Genomic DNA, 15,274 nt, shown 5'->3' on the forward strand with positions numbered 1-15,274 from the left:
AAATTAACTTTAGATGAATAATTTTCAAAAATGTCTGGAGAACTTTTGCCTCCAAAAGAAATGTTAGTTATTTGGACAATTAGTTGATCTAATCTACTACTTCATTAGGACAAAGACAGAGAAGTGATTCATTGTTCATTAATATGGGATTAGAGTAGATAGAGAAGATAAATGGACTTTGTTTATTTTGACCTTCTTCCTTTGGGTTGGCAAGGTAAACTTGCAAAGCAAGCAAAGCTATGATTTCTTTAGCTAAGAATATGTGAGACAGATGCTTCACATAAAGTTAGTTAAACTGTATGAATGTACTCACTGCTGGGCTAAATTGTAGTAATGCTGCAGATGTTGACTGGAGGTTCAGAAAAAGATGCAGTATACATGCCCTAATAATAGGACACGAAAAAAAAAACATTTGTCAGGTGGGTAGAAAAATAAATGTAGATATAAAAGACCCAAAAATTTACTTAATAGGACAAATCTTTTGGATTTATATCAAACCACTATACTTTGTCAACAGAGAATATACATTGCTCACTGTTGGGGGAGTTACAAATACAGAAATGGGGAGAACTAGAATGAACCCTGTGAGGGCTAGGAACAGTGACACCCCAAAAATAATCTACACTGCTTATGAGGCACTGATCTAACTTCTCCCAATTATGTAGGCATCACTTAAATTTCTTCTCTATAAGCTTTCTTAGAGAGCCCATTCCTAATAAAGTTTTCTCTTTTGGAAATGATAGCTCTATTGCATTTACTAGTGCCTTGGGAAAAATCACATGCTTATTTTTTTATTCCTATGAAATTTTACTCTCACTCCAATCCTCTATTAGAACTGTTTTCTTTATATTCATCTTTTCTCAGATCTTAATCTCTAACACCATTCGCTCTTAGGACTCCTTATAGAAGTGGCTGATTTCAGACTGGAGAAGGGTTGATATAAGATAGGTCTGGAACATTTTGTTATACCAGAAAATTTCAATAAAGAAATATTCAATAAATCGATGGGAAATATCATAAGTCAATTTTGAAGGGATTTTTAATGACTAAATATGGAACAATATGAACACCAGTGTAAAGGAGTGTTTTTCTTATGTTTTATTCTAGAAATTTTACAACTTCAGGTCTTGCATTTACATCATTAATTCATTTTTGTGAGTGATATAACATAGGGGTCCAGTTTCATACTATTGCATGTCTGCATTCAATTTTCCCAATAGCACTGACTAAAGAAACTATCATTTTCCTATTGCGTATTCTTAGCTCCCTTATCAAATACTAGTTTACCATATATGTGTGAGTTTATGCATGGGCTCTTGATTCTTTTCATTGGTTTCTGTGTCTGCTTTCAATGCTACCATTATGCTGATTTGATTACTATAGCTTTACATTAAAATCAGGACATAGGATGCCTCAGGCTTTGTTCTTCCTCAAGATTGCTTTCACCATTCAGGGTTTTTATGGTTTTATATGTATTTTAAGATTATGCTTCCTAATTGTGTGAAAAATGCCATTGAAAGTTTGATAGGGACTGCTCTGAACCTATAGATGGCATTGAGTAGTATGGACATCTTAGCAATATTAACTTTCTGATCCATGAACATGGGCCTGGAGCTACTTAGCAATAAATAGGGTGTGCACTGAGGCCAGATGCTGCTTGTTTGAGAGATTTTTTAGGAAAATCTGAAGCATGAGCCAAGACAAGCCATTTGTATGGAAAAGCCAAAAAGTACATGGGTGGGCCAGGAAGTTGGGGCAAGGCCTCAAGGAATCACCAAGACAGGGCAAACAGTGTGAGCCAAGTTGATGGAATCTCAGATATGGCACTCAACTGCCATCTCTGTGTGGAATAATGACCTCTGCGAGTACTTCTGCCAGGGAGAAAGCTGCCCCCAGAGCTCTTGCCTTTTTGCTGGATAATTAAATTCCTCCATCTCTGTCTCTGGTGCTTTTTAAGCTGTTGCTCCAGTGCTAGAGCTCAGAGGGAGTGAGTCAGAATAAATCTGTGCTGTGGGTCCTTTAAGAGGAACTGCCTGGGATAGTAGGCAGTTCCCTCAGTCACAATCCCTGATGACTTTTACAGCCAGAAGTTATGGACACTTCTCTTCCTGGCACTTGAACCTTGGACTGTGGGGACCCCTCGCTCCTCAGGGGCAATCTTCTCAGCCAAGACATCCCTCACAATTTTTATTTGTTAATCATGGGTGTGGGACCAACCTATTCTGCGTCTCTGCCCCAGCTACCAGTCTCGATGTGGCTTCTTCTTTAATTTTGTAGTTGTAGAACTTCCATTCAGCCAGATTTCAGGCGGTTCTGAATGATGGTTGTAATTTTGATGCAGGAGAAGGCGAGTATCACATTTACCAACCCTCCATCTTGACCAGTATTTTCAGATTTTATAGTAAAATGTTAAACCTGGGTTTAGATCTGCTGAGTTTGAGGTAAATTATCCAAATGGAAGAGTTCAGTTGGCTTAGATGAAGGTTTGACCTTAAGGTACTGATTTTGAAAGTTCCCGGTGTAGGAGTGATGCTGAAGCTGCAGGTAGTGTGAGACTTTCAGAGAAGAAGGGGGACAAAGAAATAAAAGTGCTTCCCAATACCTGGATTTTAGGAAGCTTCCATAGTTAATGAAATGGTGGAAAGAAAAGAAGACAGTGAAGGCCACAAAAATCAAAGAGCTATACAAACCAGAGACTTGTGATGTCTTAAATTTCATTTGTTATCCTTTAGAGTTAAATATTTAGACAGCACACAAAAATATGTTTTTGCTTGAATGAGCATCATGGCCTGGTGTTTGTAGTAGTGCTATATTTTTGTATCTTACCACCCAACATATTTTTTACTGGGATTTTTACCACATTACCGGTTGTTTTCTGATGTAAGGATTGTCACTTGCCATTCTTTATTTCCCTCCTCTCCTTATGACACCCCAGAATGGGACAGTTGTGCAGAATTGGAAAGCTCATTGCTGTCACTCAGTGAGGACCAGAGGAGGATGCTGCAGGAGGTTTACATGTTGACTGACACAGAAGTACAGTGGCTGGTCAGCCAGAGTAACTTGGAGATTGGAATGCATGTGTCAGATTTGCAAGTAGTGTGGCTGAGTTTACAAACTGGCTAGTGCTTAAATGCTAACCTTTAGGTATCAACAAATAAGGAATTGGCATTCTTTTAATTGCTCATCATTTTAATTGTTTGTGTTATATTAACTTTATACCATCTGTACATCTTTCACATGCTTATGGACAATATTCTTATTCACATCATTATTCTATTTTGGAAGCAAAGGTAAAAAAAAAATAAGAGTCAGGATGAGTCTTGTTGAGGGAGATTGATCAGCTGGATCACCCACCTAAGCATCTGAGCCACACATGGCCCAAGGCACTTTACATTCTTGCAAGGAGCTTGTATTCCTAGAAGTGCAGGAGAAAATACTCTCCATTTCTCTTTGTTGGATGTTATATGGTAGTGATTCTTATTGTTGGCTGTTAGTCCTTGAACTAGAGAAGTTCTTTTTTTGTAGGGATTATTAATTATTACAGTTAATAGATCAATGGAAAATATTTTATATTTACAACAAATATATTTTCAGGAAACATGATAGAGTAGGCATCTAATTCAGTACTAAGGTTCCTCTGTTATTCCCATAGATTTAGATATTTCTGGGGGTTTTGTACCAACCTTCCTGGAATCATATGAGAAATTCATGACTCTGCAATAGAGATCAGAATGCTAGTGGAAACCAACTTAGAAAATGGTTTTCCTTTTGTTCATTTTAAAACAATTTTCCCATATTTTTAATACTGACATATGCCAGCAAGATGTGCTTATTTCTACTTGAGGGAATGGTCTATTTCTATAGGAGCAGGGACAACTTTTATTGCAGCAGTTAAACAAGGAGTTGTTTTTGAAAATCAGAGTTAACTGGCATCACATTTTCAAAGTGAAGAAAAAACAGTTTCAGACTGCTTATTGGTTGGTACCCCAGGACACTCCCTAGTTGGTCAGCCTTTTAATTGAGCTGTGGTTGACCATAAAGCCTGTCATCATTAAGAGGCAGTTCATCATTTCTGAAAGCAGAAACAATTCAGTGAAGAGAGCACTTACGCATTTTCAGGTGTGCCCATATCTGAAAAGGGTATGAGCCTCATTTTTCTACCCATGCTTTCTACCCAGCATATGGCATATTCTCACCCAGGCGCAACTGAAGGTAACACTCTTTCCCTGCTGCTCTTTCATGATTCATTCACATGTTTCGCCTCACCAGTGGGTATCCTTTGTTTGGCTGCTATATTACAGGCCATGGTGAGATGTGATGTCTTGCCTTGAAATAAAGTCTGAAGTATTGACTAATATTTTGGGCCAGAAGTTCTAATTTCTGAATCAAGATCATGTTTTGCACCTTAAAATTTAAAGTTATCTCACTCATTTGTGGAATATAATAAACAACATAAACTGATGAACATAAATAGATCCAGAGACAGAGAAGCATTGAACAGACCATCAAACTTCAGTGGGAAGGCAGGAGAGGGTGAGGGCAGGGGTAAGAGATCAACCAAAGGACTTGTATGCATGCATATAAGCATAACCAATGGACACACACACTAGGGGGGTGAGGTCATGTGCAGGGGAGTGGGGGTGGCTGGGGAGAGGTCAATGGGGAAAAAAGGAGACATATGTAATACTATATGTAATACTTGAAACAATAAAATTATTTTTTAAAAGTTTAAAGTGATTTACTGCTACTTAAGAGTGACGAGGATAGTCAACAAATCTGCCAGAGATTTTATCCAATGAAAAGGGATAGATACATGTCTAAAAGGACATTGAAGGAAAAGATTAAAATTTCATTTTTAATATCTACCATGAGTTGTACTTGTTTAATGTACTTTTTACAACTGTGTAAAGTCGCACGCTACCTAACAACAGAGATACATCCTGAGAAATGCATTGTTATGTGATTTAATCATTGTGCGAACACCACAGAGTGCACTTACACAAACCTGGATGGTCTAGCCTACTACACTCTTAGGCTATATAGTATTTAGCCTATTGCTCCTAGGCTACAAGTCTGTACATTGTTACTGTACTGTATAAACAATACGAGATTGAATCAAGCACAAAAGAAAATGGCGCAATCAAGAGACACAGTAAACATGAGAAATATGAGGCTGCTGCCAGCATAAAATGACATACTCTTTTACAGAAAACTTTTTTTTTTATAAGTAGAAAGGGTACAATCTAAAGTAATGATAAAAATACAGTATAGGAAATACATAAGCCAGTAACATAGTCATGATCATTGTCAAGTATTATGTACTGTACATAATTGTATGTGCTATACTTTTATATGGCTGGCAATGCAGTAGCTTGTTTACACCAGCATCACCACAAACATGTGAGTAACAACATTATGGTGGCTGTAAGGTCATTAGGCAAAAGGAATTTTTTCAGCTCCATTACAATCTTATGGCATCACCATTTTATACATGGTCCATCATTGACAGAAATGTCGTTATGTGGTGCGTGACTGTACAATAGTCTCTCATGCAAAATGTCATGTTGTATTTCAAATTTAGCATGTCATTCAACAAATACTTATTGAGTCTCTGCTCTTCACTAGCACTATTTAGACACTGAAGGTATGTTTTGAACTAAACATACATTGTGCCTACCCTGAAGCATTTTAACTATTCAGAGATTTGACATTCAAGTGCTCTGCCACCTAACCAAACTTGAGAAGCACATTATTCAGGTAAAATGGTGACTCTTCTCAAGTCCAGCCTGCCTGAACTTGATCGTGCATGGGCGTAGAAGTGGTAGTTGGAGAAATCTGATAGAGCTGATTATTTAACTAGATGACTTTCCTCTCTAGAGGAGACGGCAGTGACCGCAGTTTTCTCCTTCTCCAAAGATACCTCCTTTTCAGGAGGTATTTCAAAACTTGGCTGGTCCAGCTGGTGTGGCTCAGAGGTTGAGTGTAGACCTATGAACCAGAAGATCATGGTTCGATTCCTGATCAGGGCATATGCCAGGGTTGCTGGGCTCAACCCTCAAAAGGGGGCAGGAATCCCACAGGAGGCAGCCAATCAATGATCCTCTCTCATCATTGATGTTTCTATCTCTCCCTCTCCTTTTCTCTTTTTAAGATTAATAGAACACACATAAAATATTTTTAAAACAACAAAAAAACTTTGGCTGATTTTCACTTTGAAAGCCACTTAGGGGATATAGTTGACATTTGCCATTTTGACAATCAAGAAATTGGAATCTCAAGGGAATGTATCCAAAATTCAAGACTCATTAGAAATTATTCTTGGCTGCAGCATCAAGGATCAAGTAGCAAAATCTAGAGAAGGGCATATGGAGTGCTGGGCAGCATCGAGTGCCCTGTGGCAATGATGTTCGATAGGATGGCAGGAGGGGGAGGGGTGCCACCAGGGGCACAATTGGTGCAATATCAATGCTGGTGCCTGCTGAGGGCTCTCTTACTTCCTGACATTTCCCAAGCCTAGTTTCCCACCTGCCTTTCAATTCCTTGAGCAAATCTCAAGTCTTTCTAGTAAATTCCTTTTCTACTTAAATTAGCCAGGGATGATTTCTTTTACTTACAATCAATAATGCTAACTGATACAGGAAGCAAACTGGCATGTTGCTCCCAGATGGGTGGACCCAGATGAATTATTACACTCTGTTCCTAAACCCAAGTGAGACAAGGCAAGAGCATTTTCTCCTTTTCATGGTTCGGAGGAGCAATTTTTTAATGCATGTCAAGCTTAAAGAACAGGGCGGAACCATTCTCTTTTGGTTGGGATAGATGATGGATTGCAGAGATGGGTCTATCTGACAACTTAAGGGCACCTGGAATTTATTGAAGTCCAACCATAAAACAAGCACTGTGATAGATGTTGTCTCATACCTACTTAATCTCTTACATCCATTTATAAACTAAGCACTTTTATTCCCATTTTAGAGAAGCTCAGAGAAGTTATGGTATTTACACAAAACCATGTAACTAGTGTGTGGTGAAGAATGAATCCGTATTTCATTCTCCTTCCCTACGTAACAATGGACTTACAGGAAACCAGGTCCGCAGAGTTCGGGATGGATCTGGTCTGGTGCACGGGAGCTGGTGCTCCAAGGTTAATGTTCCATCTGTCCCAGAGCCATTATCTCAGGGAAGGAGAGGTGGAGGAGGGGACTGAGGAGACAGTTCCCATAATCTGCAAATATCACAGTCCCAAGGTGCAGGAATCATCCCCGGAGCTAGGGCTGCAATCAACCTGGGATTCTCTGCTTCCTAGAACCGAATTTTAGGAAAACCACCTGTTATTCTGAGTCCTCCATTTCCCGGATGTAAGTCTGTAGTAAGCAAAAGTCCAAATGCTTTCTGGTATGCTTCTGCCTCGATCATTGCTGTCTATTTTCTTTTAGAAATCACCTACTTCGAGGTCTCCTATTCAGTGTTAGTGAGTTGTTGTATTGTTTAGGACAGCTTATGAAATTCTGAAAGTTTTGACATTTTCTTCGGTAATTTGTGGAAATGTGAAAATCTGTGAGAAACACAGAGGCATCAATATTAGAAATATAATAGGTCAGATTATTTTCTTTGGGAAGAAGGATGTGTGACATAGATCATTAGAAAAAGAATAAACAGAAAACAGATAATCAGTTGTACGTTCTATGGATGAGTAGTGTGATTTTCATTTTGATAAGTGAGATAGGGGTGTTATCTTTCCTTGTACTTATTTGAGAATTGCAGAATGATAGCTGACATTGCTTAAGTTGTGTCCTTCTTCATTAGGGTCACACAACCTGCCCTATGCTTTGAAACATAAATAGATACATGGACCTTGAGCTGTTAATAAAGGGATAGGCATTGCCTATACAGGAGATTAGGAAATGAAAAGTCAGCATAGATTTGAGGAAGAAATAGATCATCTTCAAGGTCCCTCCTCTTCCTAAGACTCTGTGAGAGGTTGACCATGAAGAGTAAATGATAACTGAATTTTCCTAGAATGGTGTAACTTATATATTTTCAAACTGTTGTACTTAAAAATGGCTCTGACGTGAACTCAATAACTTAGACTCAGGTTTATATCTGTTAGCCGTTAGGTCTCAGGGACTATCCTTCTCCCCCACCCCTGCCACTTTTTCTTTATGTTGCCTCCATTTTCAACATATAACACTTTCTACAAGTGAGAAGGCATGATTGAATTTATAGGCTACATTTTTATGGCCTTAAAGTCCTGTTTGGAACTGTGGGGATTTAAAAAACATATGTAGACATTAGCTTGAGTTGATACTTGTTAATGTGCTCATCTGTAGTAGTAGATATGTTTGTTCTATGCTAAGTGGGTCAGCTCTACCACCACAGGTGATGGATTTGATAACTGCAAATGTTTATAAAGGCAGAGCAAAGAGAGTGCCTCAACAGGACTTTAATATGCACTTATGTTGCTGCAAAACTGATCCTCAAAATCACTTGAGAGTATTTGTAAGTCTGGACATGCCTTTCTGCCCTTGGGTTCTATTTTCAAAATCTCATGTTTATGTTCAACTTGAAATCCAATTTTCATAAATGTCTGGGTTTAAAATAGGCTGTGGGTTTAAATATAAGGACAGGGCTGTTCCTGTAAAATAATAACCAGGCTTTTGACTCCTAAAGTCTTTTATTGAGCTGTCACTTTGTGATAGTTATGTGGTGACATCATTAATTATATTCTGCCATGCGGAGAACCAATAAATTAGAATAATGGATTGTGCTTTCGATTAGACTCCATACAACCTTGTATACCTTAAAAACTGATTAGATGCAAAATGCTTTAAAGGGCAATTCTTTATAACGGCTCTATTTTCCCACTGCACATCTTCATAGGGTTGTAATTGTGATCCCCAGGAAAAGTATGTAACTCCATGACACTCTTCCAGCAAATTTTAAATGTTAGGTTTTAAAATATTTGCTTACTAACAACAATAAAAAATGAAATTGTAAGGGAAAACATCAGAATTATGTGCTTTTGCTTAACTTTCTCTTAAAGTGTATAAAAATGATAAAACATCACCAGACTTAGAGCTTCATTATTAAGGAAGAATGTGCAGAAGTTATTAAACAAGGATATGGTAGTGAGCTTAGCCATTGCCAGAGTCTACGCTGTGCCTGTGCATACTGTGGGTGAGTAGCAAAGGGACTACCTTCAGATTCTGTTACCAACCCAGGGCAGAGGAAGGCAGCTTTCCTGTCTCCAGAATCTTAATATTTTTACTCACACATAGGGTGAGACAAAAGTAGGTTTGTAGTTGTGAGTACACAAAATACAGTTTATTCTTGTATTGCTATTTATTAATTACTAGTGGCCCAATGCATGAAATTCATGCACAGGGGGAGGGTGTTCCTCAGCCTGGGCTGCATTCTCTCCAATCTGGGACCCCTCCGGGGATGTCCGACTGCCGGTTTAGGCCCAATCCCACCGGCAGCCGGACATCCCTCTCGCAATCTGGGACTGCTGGCTCCTAATCGCTCACCTTCCTGCCTGCCTGATTGCCCCTAACCACTTTGCCTACTGGCTTGCTCACCCCCAACTGCCCCCCTGCCAGACTGCTCACCCCCAACTGCCCCCCTGCTGGCCTGCTTGCCCCCACTTGCCCTCCCCACTGGCCTGCTCACCCCCAACTGTCCCCCCACCAGCCTGATCACCCCCAACGGCCCCCCAATGGCCTGATCACCCACAACTGCCCTCCCCTCTTGGCCCCTAACTGCCTCTACCTTGGCCCCGCCACCATGGCTTTATCCAGAAGAACGTCCAAAAGGTCTCCTGGAAGGTCTCCCTGTCTAATTAGCATATTACCCTTTTATTAGTATCAATGGAGGCCTGGTGCATGGGTGGGGGCCTGCTGGTTTGCCCTGAAGGGTGTCCTGGATCAGGGTGGGGGTTCCCTTGGGGGGCGGGACAGTCTGGGTGAGGGGCCTGTGGTGGTTTGCAGGCTGACCATGCCCCCATTGGGGTGGGGGTCCCCACTGGGGACGGTGCCAACCTTGGTGAGGGGCTGGGGAAGTTTGCAGGCCAGCCACACCCCCATGGGGTGAGGGTCCCCGCTGGGGGAACGTGGCCAGCCTGGGTGAGGAGCTGATGGCTGTTTGCAGGCTGGCCACACCCCCCAGTGGGGACCCTCACCCTGATGGTGGGTGGCCAGCATGGGTGAGGGGCTGAGGGCCATTTACAGGACCCTCCCTCGGCAGTTGGCCAGGAAGCTTGGCTTCCTCTATCGTGGGGGGCGACCCAAGCCTCCGGCTGGCTCCAGCCTGATCTGTGGCTGCCACCCACAGGCCCCTCCTTCAGTGGATGGCCCAGGCAGGTGGGAATCTTGGCTTCCTCCATTGCCAGGGGTGACTCAAGCCTCCCACCAACTCCAGCTGGCTCTGTGGCCTCCGCCATCTTTGTCCTGCTAATTTGCATATTTCCTCCTGATTGGCTGTGGGCACCATGGAGGTACAGTCAATTTACATATTTGTGTATTATTAATGTAGACTAGAGGCCTGATGCATGAAGATTTATGCAAGAATGGGCCTTCCTTCCCCTGGCTGCCAGCACCGCTTTCGTTCCAGCCGGAGCCGCCTTTCCACCTTCCCATGCTGCCCAGAGGACCAGAGTGGCTGGGGCGGTGTGGAACGCCTGTGTTGTTGCCATGGCAACGACGCAAGTGTCCTGCTCCGTTCCTGGCCGCTCAGCGCCTGCAGATGCAAATTAACCCACAATCTTTGTTGGGTTAATTTGCATACTCACTCCTGATTGGCTGGTGGGCATCGCAAAGGTACGGTCAATTTGCATCTTTTTATTTTATTAGTGTAGATTATATTATTTTTCATACAAACAACTGTAAACCTACTTTTGCCCCACTCTGTATTTCTTGTTACTCTGTAAAACTTTACCTGTAATTTTTGTTATGTTCACTCTTGTCTATAAAAGGAAGTGTATCTATGAGACATCATGTCATTATAAAAGCTATTAGTACTATTTTTGGTAAGATTTCAAAGTTCATCATCATCTACTCCCCCTTTTATTTCTGAAATATCTTTATATCTTTGGTACCTCTTTTTGTCAACTTACCCCAATATTTGAAAACTTAGTTTGCATTATTAACAGACCACCTATCTGTATCAAACTTATTCAACACTTAGACTTTTGAAGGTGGAAAGTTTTGTAATATAATGCATTCTGAATATTTGCACTTTTGATGTAAAGATCAAGAAAAAAAGTAAGTGCAGAACAAAGATGTTATGGTGAAAATTATAAACATACCATTAAGAGACCAGGAAAAATGTCAAAATATATTTTTAAAAGTTTCCAAAGTTCTGTATGTTTGGGCTTTAAAATCAGGCATAATATATGTGATTGTATATGCTATGCTATATAATCACTTATCACATTGGATATGTAGGGATTGGAAAATGGAACTGTTGCTAGTGATTCAATGGTAAAGTACTGAAGTATACACAAAGACAGATTTTTGTATATCTTTAAGATGTAGATAGACTGACTAGATAGATAGATAGATAGATAGATAGATAGATTCAATAGATAGAGAGAGATGATAGATCGGATGATGATGATAGATGATAGATGACAGATAGATAGATAGATAGATAGATGATAGATAGATAGATAGATAGATAGATAAAACCTTCTTCTCTCTCCCACTTCACCCTCTACGCCAATATTTGGCATTAGGCTGGGCATACACTCTAAGTTAGTCTGTACTTATTGATTTTTGAGTCCTTAATTCTCTGTTTACTTTTCTCAGTAACTATAGAATGCATTCAAGAAAGTGCTAATTTATATTTCCCTGAAGGTCATAAACATGTAATTGACTTCATCATCCATTCCTTATGTACCTCAGTCTTTTTGAAGATGAAAAGAAACTGGGGGGTAAAGTAGAAAAGGGTTTTGTACATGATGAGCATGCTGGAGCTGCCACAGGGTTCCTGGATTATTAAGTGTTGAGGGTAACGTTTTAGGAATAAAAACCATCTGCTTTTATTCCTTTGGAAGCTCACTCTCCTCCTAACTCTGCTTGATGATAAAAAAGAAATCAACAGAATGTTTATGGTTTAAATGTCAGGTGCACTCTGAAAATCAATTCTTAAGCAATGATAAAATTGCCAAAAAATAAATTTTTTAAACCTTAATTTAGTTAAAAATTAAAATAAAGTTACCATAATTATTGTGTAACTAGAGGCCTGGTGCATGAAATTTGTGCACTGAGGGGGGCTGTCCCTTAGCCCAGCCTGCACCCTCTCCAATCTGGGGCCCCTCGGGGGATGACTGACTGCCCTGTGGGATCAGGCCTAAACCAGCAGTTGGACATCCCTCTCACAATCTGGGACTGCTGCCTCCCAACTGCTCACCTGCCTGCCTGCCTAATTGCCCTACTTCTGCCTGCCAGCCTGATCACCCCCTAACCACTCCCCTGCCAGCCTGATCAATGCCTAACTGTTCCCCTACCAGCCCGATCACCCCCAACTGCCCTTCCCTACTGGCCTGGTCTCCCTCAACTGCCCTCCCATGCCGGCCTTGTCGCCCACAACTGCACTCCCCTGCTGGCCATCTTGTGGCTGTGGGCACCGCCATCTTTGAGGGCATTGCAGTCAATTAGCATATTCCCTTCTTATTGGCTGTGGGCGCCACCATCTTTGTGATGGTGTGAGCATCAATTAGCATATTCCCTTTTTATTAGATAGGATTACACTAGACTGTGAAAGTTTTTGCATTTTAAGTTAAAATTTAAGCTTTTTTAATGTATTAGGTTAGGTCCCATGTACCATTTGCAGAAAGAGCTGGTCTCAGTACATGGCTCTTAAATAATGCATTTGGAATGATCTTCACTTAGGTATGCTGGTTTTATCTGTGCTCTGTTTCCTTTACGCCATGTACTTGCGGGTTCTCAATAAATTTTGATTGAATGTGTCAAATTGTTAAAGGCAGCAAGGGATGGAATTAGGGGAGAAATTATCTTCCTATCTTCTTGGTAGAATAGGTGTCATTAGGGTAGGTGCTAGTATGGCAATAAAATAAAATCAGGAGATATCACACCTACCAGTTTGGTTTGGTTCATTCTGATACAAGAAAATTTCTAGTGATTCATCTGAGCAATATTCTCCTTTTCCCCTGATCTGATAAATGACAGTTTCTGTTTATAAATGCATTTGACCCTCTCTTTGAAGCAATGGTATATTTTCAGATAGCATGTTACCAAAGGTGTACAATTTTACAGTGCAATACATTTATCCACCTGTTAGCTTTATTACAACATCTCCTATTCTTGTTAAAAACTATTAAATGCATGAATGGGAAATGTCTCATTCAGAATAAGAACCCCACAGTGGTCTAAAGAAAGAGTTCTAACTTGATGACAGTTTTAAAAAGAAAAAATAACTCACAGCAGGGAGAATCCATTCATTCATTCAACATAAATCTCACAGAAGTCATGGAGAGCCTAAAACATGTGATCCATTATTCTAATTTAATGTTTCTTGGAGAGCAGAATAAATCAACAGCCAGAGATTGTAGTAGGCCCTGGAGCTACAACAGGAAACAAAACAGACAAACATCTGTCTTTTTCAAGCTTACCTTCACTTGCAAGGAGACAGGCAATAAACAAGTAACCAAAATGCCATAATTTATTTTGAAGATACACATTTTAACACCTCAGAGATTTGTTTGTGTCTTACAGTTGCTGTTGGTTTGGTGTCAATCAAGATATGGCTGTTATTGCTTGTTTATGCACCAAAACTTGTGAAGTCAGCAGTTTGGGACAAATCCTGGAGACTGCAGAGCACTCTTAAAAAATGCTGAATCCCCAAAGTTCCTGATGGCACAAAATAAGGTGAGTGGAGAAGACCATGTGTATGATGTCACGTGTTCTTGTCACATGACCCAGAACGAATGAACCCTGAGTATGATGAAGTTTTAGGACTATCTTAATTTATTTTGCTAGTAATTTTCTCTTAGGTTTACACAATAGTGATATAAAAACCAAGTCTAAAATGGCTTTTTCCTTACTACTTTTAAGGTAATAAAAAAGCAATGGGTCAATCTTATTGACAGAAATTTTTCATTGAATTAATTTCTTAGTAGTACAAAAAATTATACTCCCTTGTAATTTATATTTTCTTATATGTGAGGAAAAATATTTGTATAGTAGATGGTAATATGTGCTTTAGAGAACTCTAAAACATATAAAGGTGAATAAGAAACGCCATTGAGTTGGTAAGTTTGCAGTTTTAATCAGGGTAGGCATGGAAGTCCATCAAGAAAGTGATATTTAATTAAGACTGAAGAGAAACCAAGTTATTCAGACAGCTGAGAGAAGAGTGTTCCAGGCAGAGTGAACAACCAGTGCAAAGGTCCGAAGCAGGAGCACACTCACATTATTTGAGAAGCAGCAGGGAGGCCATGTGGCTGGAGTGGAATGAACTAGAGGTAAAGGAGTCAATGAATTTGAAAGTTAATGAGGGATCAGCTCACAGAGGACCCTGTAAGAGACTGTTAAAGTTTACTTTGACATTATAAGGATTTTCATGTTACTCTCAGATAGCGACCCATCACAGGATTTGGTGCAGAGGAGTAATATGATCTGGCTTACATATTTCAAGGATCACTGAAATTGCTAAATGGAGAAATAAGACTTCAGGAAGATAAAGGTAGAATCAGAGAGAATGGTTAGGTTATCACCATAAATCAAGTAGAAGGTGATGGTAGCTTGGACTCATGTGGTAGGGTAGCAGGGATCATGAGGAGTGGTTGGATTTGTGACCAATTTTGAATGTAGATCAAAAAGGTGTTGCTGATCTTTGAATAAGAAATGTGAAAAAATATTCAAAGGATCCCTAGGTTTTTATGTCTTAGCAATTATAAAGATGAAGCTGGCATTAACTACAATGGGGAAGACAACCAGAGGAACAGATTTTGTGGGGCTGGCCATTCATTTTTGAACATATTAAGTTTGAGATGTCTATTGGACATCCAAAGGAAGATGCCATGTAGACAATCAGATATATAAAATTGGATTTTACCAAAGTCCTTTATCAACATTTCCCCAGTCTTCTAGTCATTGGCTGGGGTGTATTCTCTTGTAGTTTCCTTGAAAAGAGTAATTTTTCCATTGGGTTACATGTTCACATAAACAATATTCCCATGTTCAAACCTATCGGATAATGACAAGTCCTGGAGAGAATGTCTAACAACAGGCTCTATCAATCCCAGGTCACAGTA

The 15,274-nt window shown here is 40.0% G+C and overlaps 1 long non-coding RNA gene across 2 annotated transcripts in view; it reads left to right on the forward strand.

The window, feature by feature from the left end:
* LOC139005604 (uncharacterized) overlaps positions 1–13,880 on the forward strand; it is a 240,353-nt gene extending 226,473 nt beyond the window's left edge. For both annotated transcript variants that reach the window (XR_011470684.1, XR_011470683.1), the window contains exon 3: positions 13,734–13,880. This is a non-coding gene — a long non-coding RNA (uncharacterized lncRNA). The remainder of the gene's footprint in view (positions 1–13,733) is intronic.
* The last annotated feature ends 1,394 nt before the right edge of the window (positions 13,881–15,274 follow it).

Source organism: Myotis yumanensis, unplaced genomic scaffold (assembly GCF_028538775.1).
Source record: "Myotis yumanensis isolate MYYU_CA2020_CCGP unplaced genomic scaffold, mMyoYum1.0.hap1 SCAF_3, whole genome shotgun sequence".
Taxonomy (NCBI): domain Eukaryota; kingdom Metazoa; phylum Chordata; class Mammalia; order Chiroptera; family Vespertilionidae; genus Myotis; species Myotis yumanensis.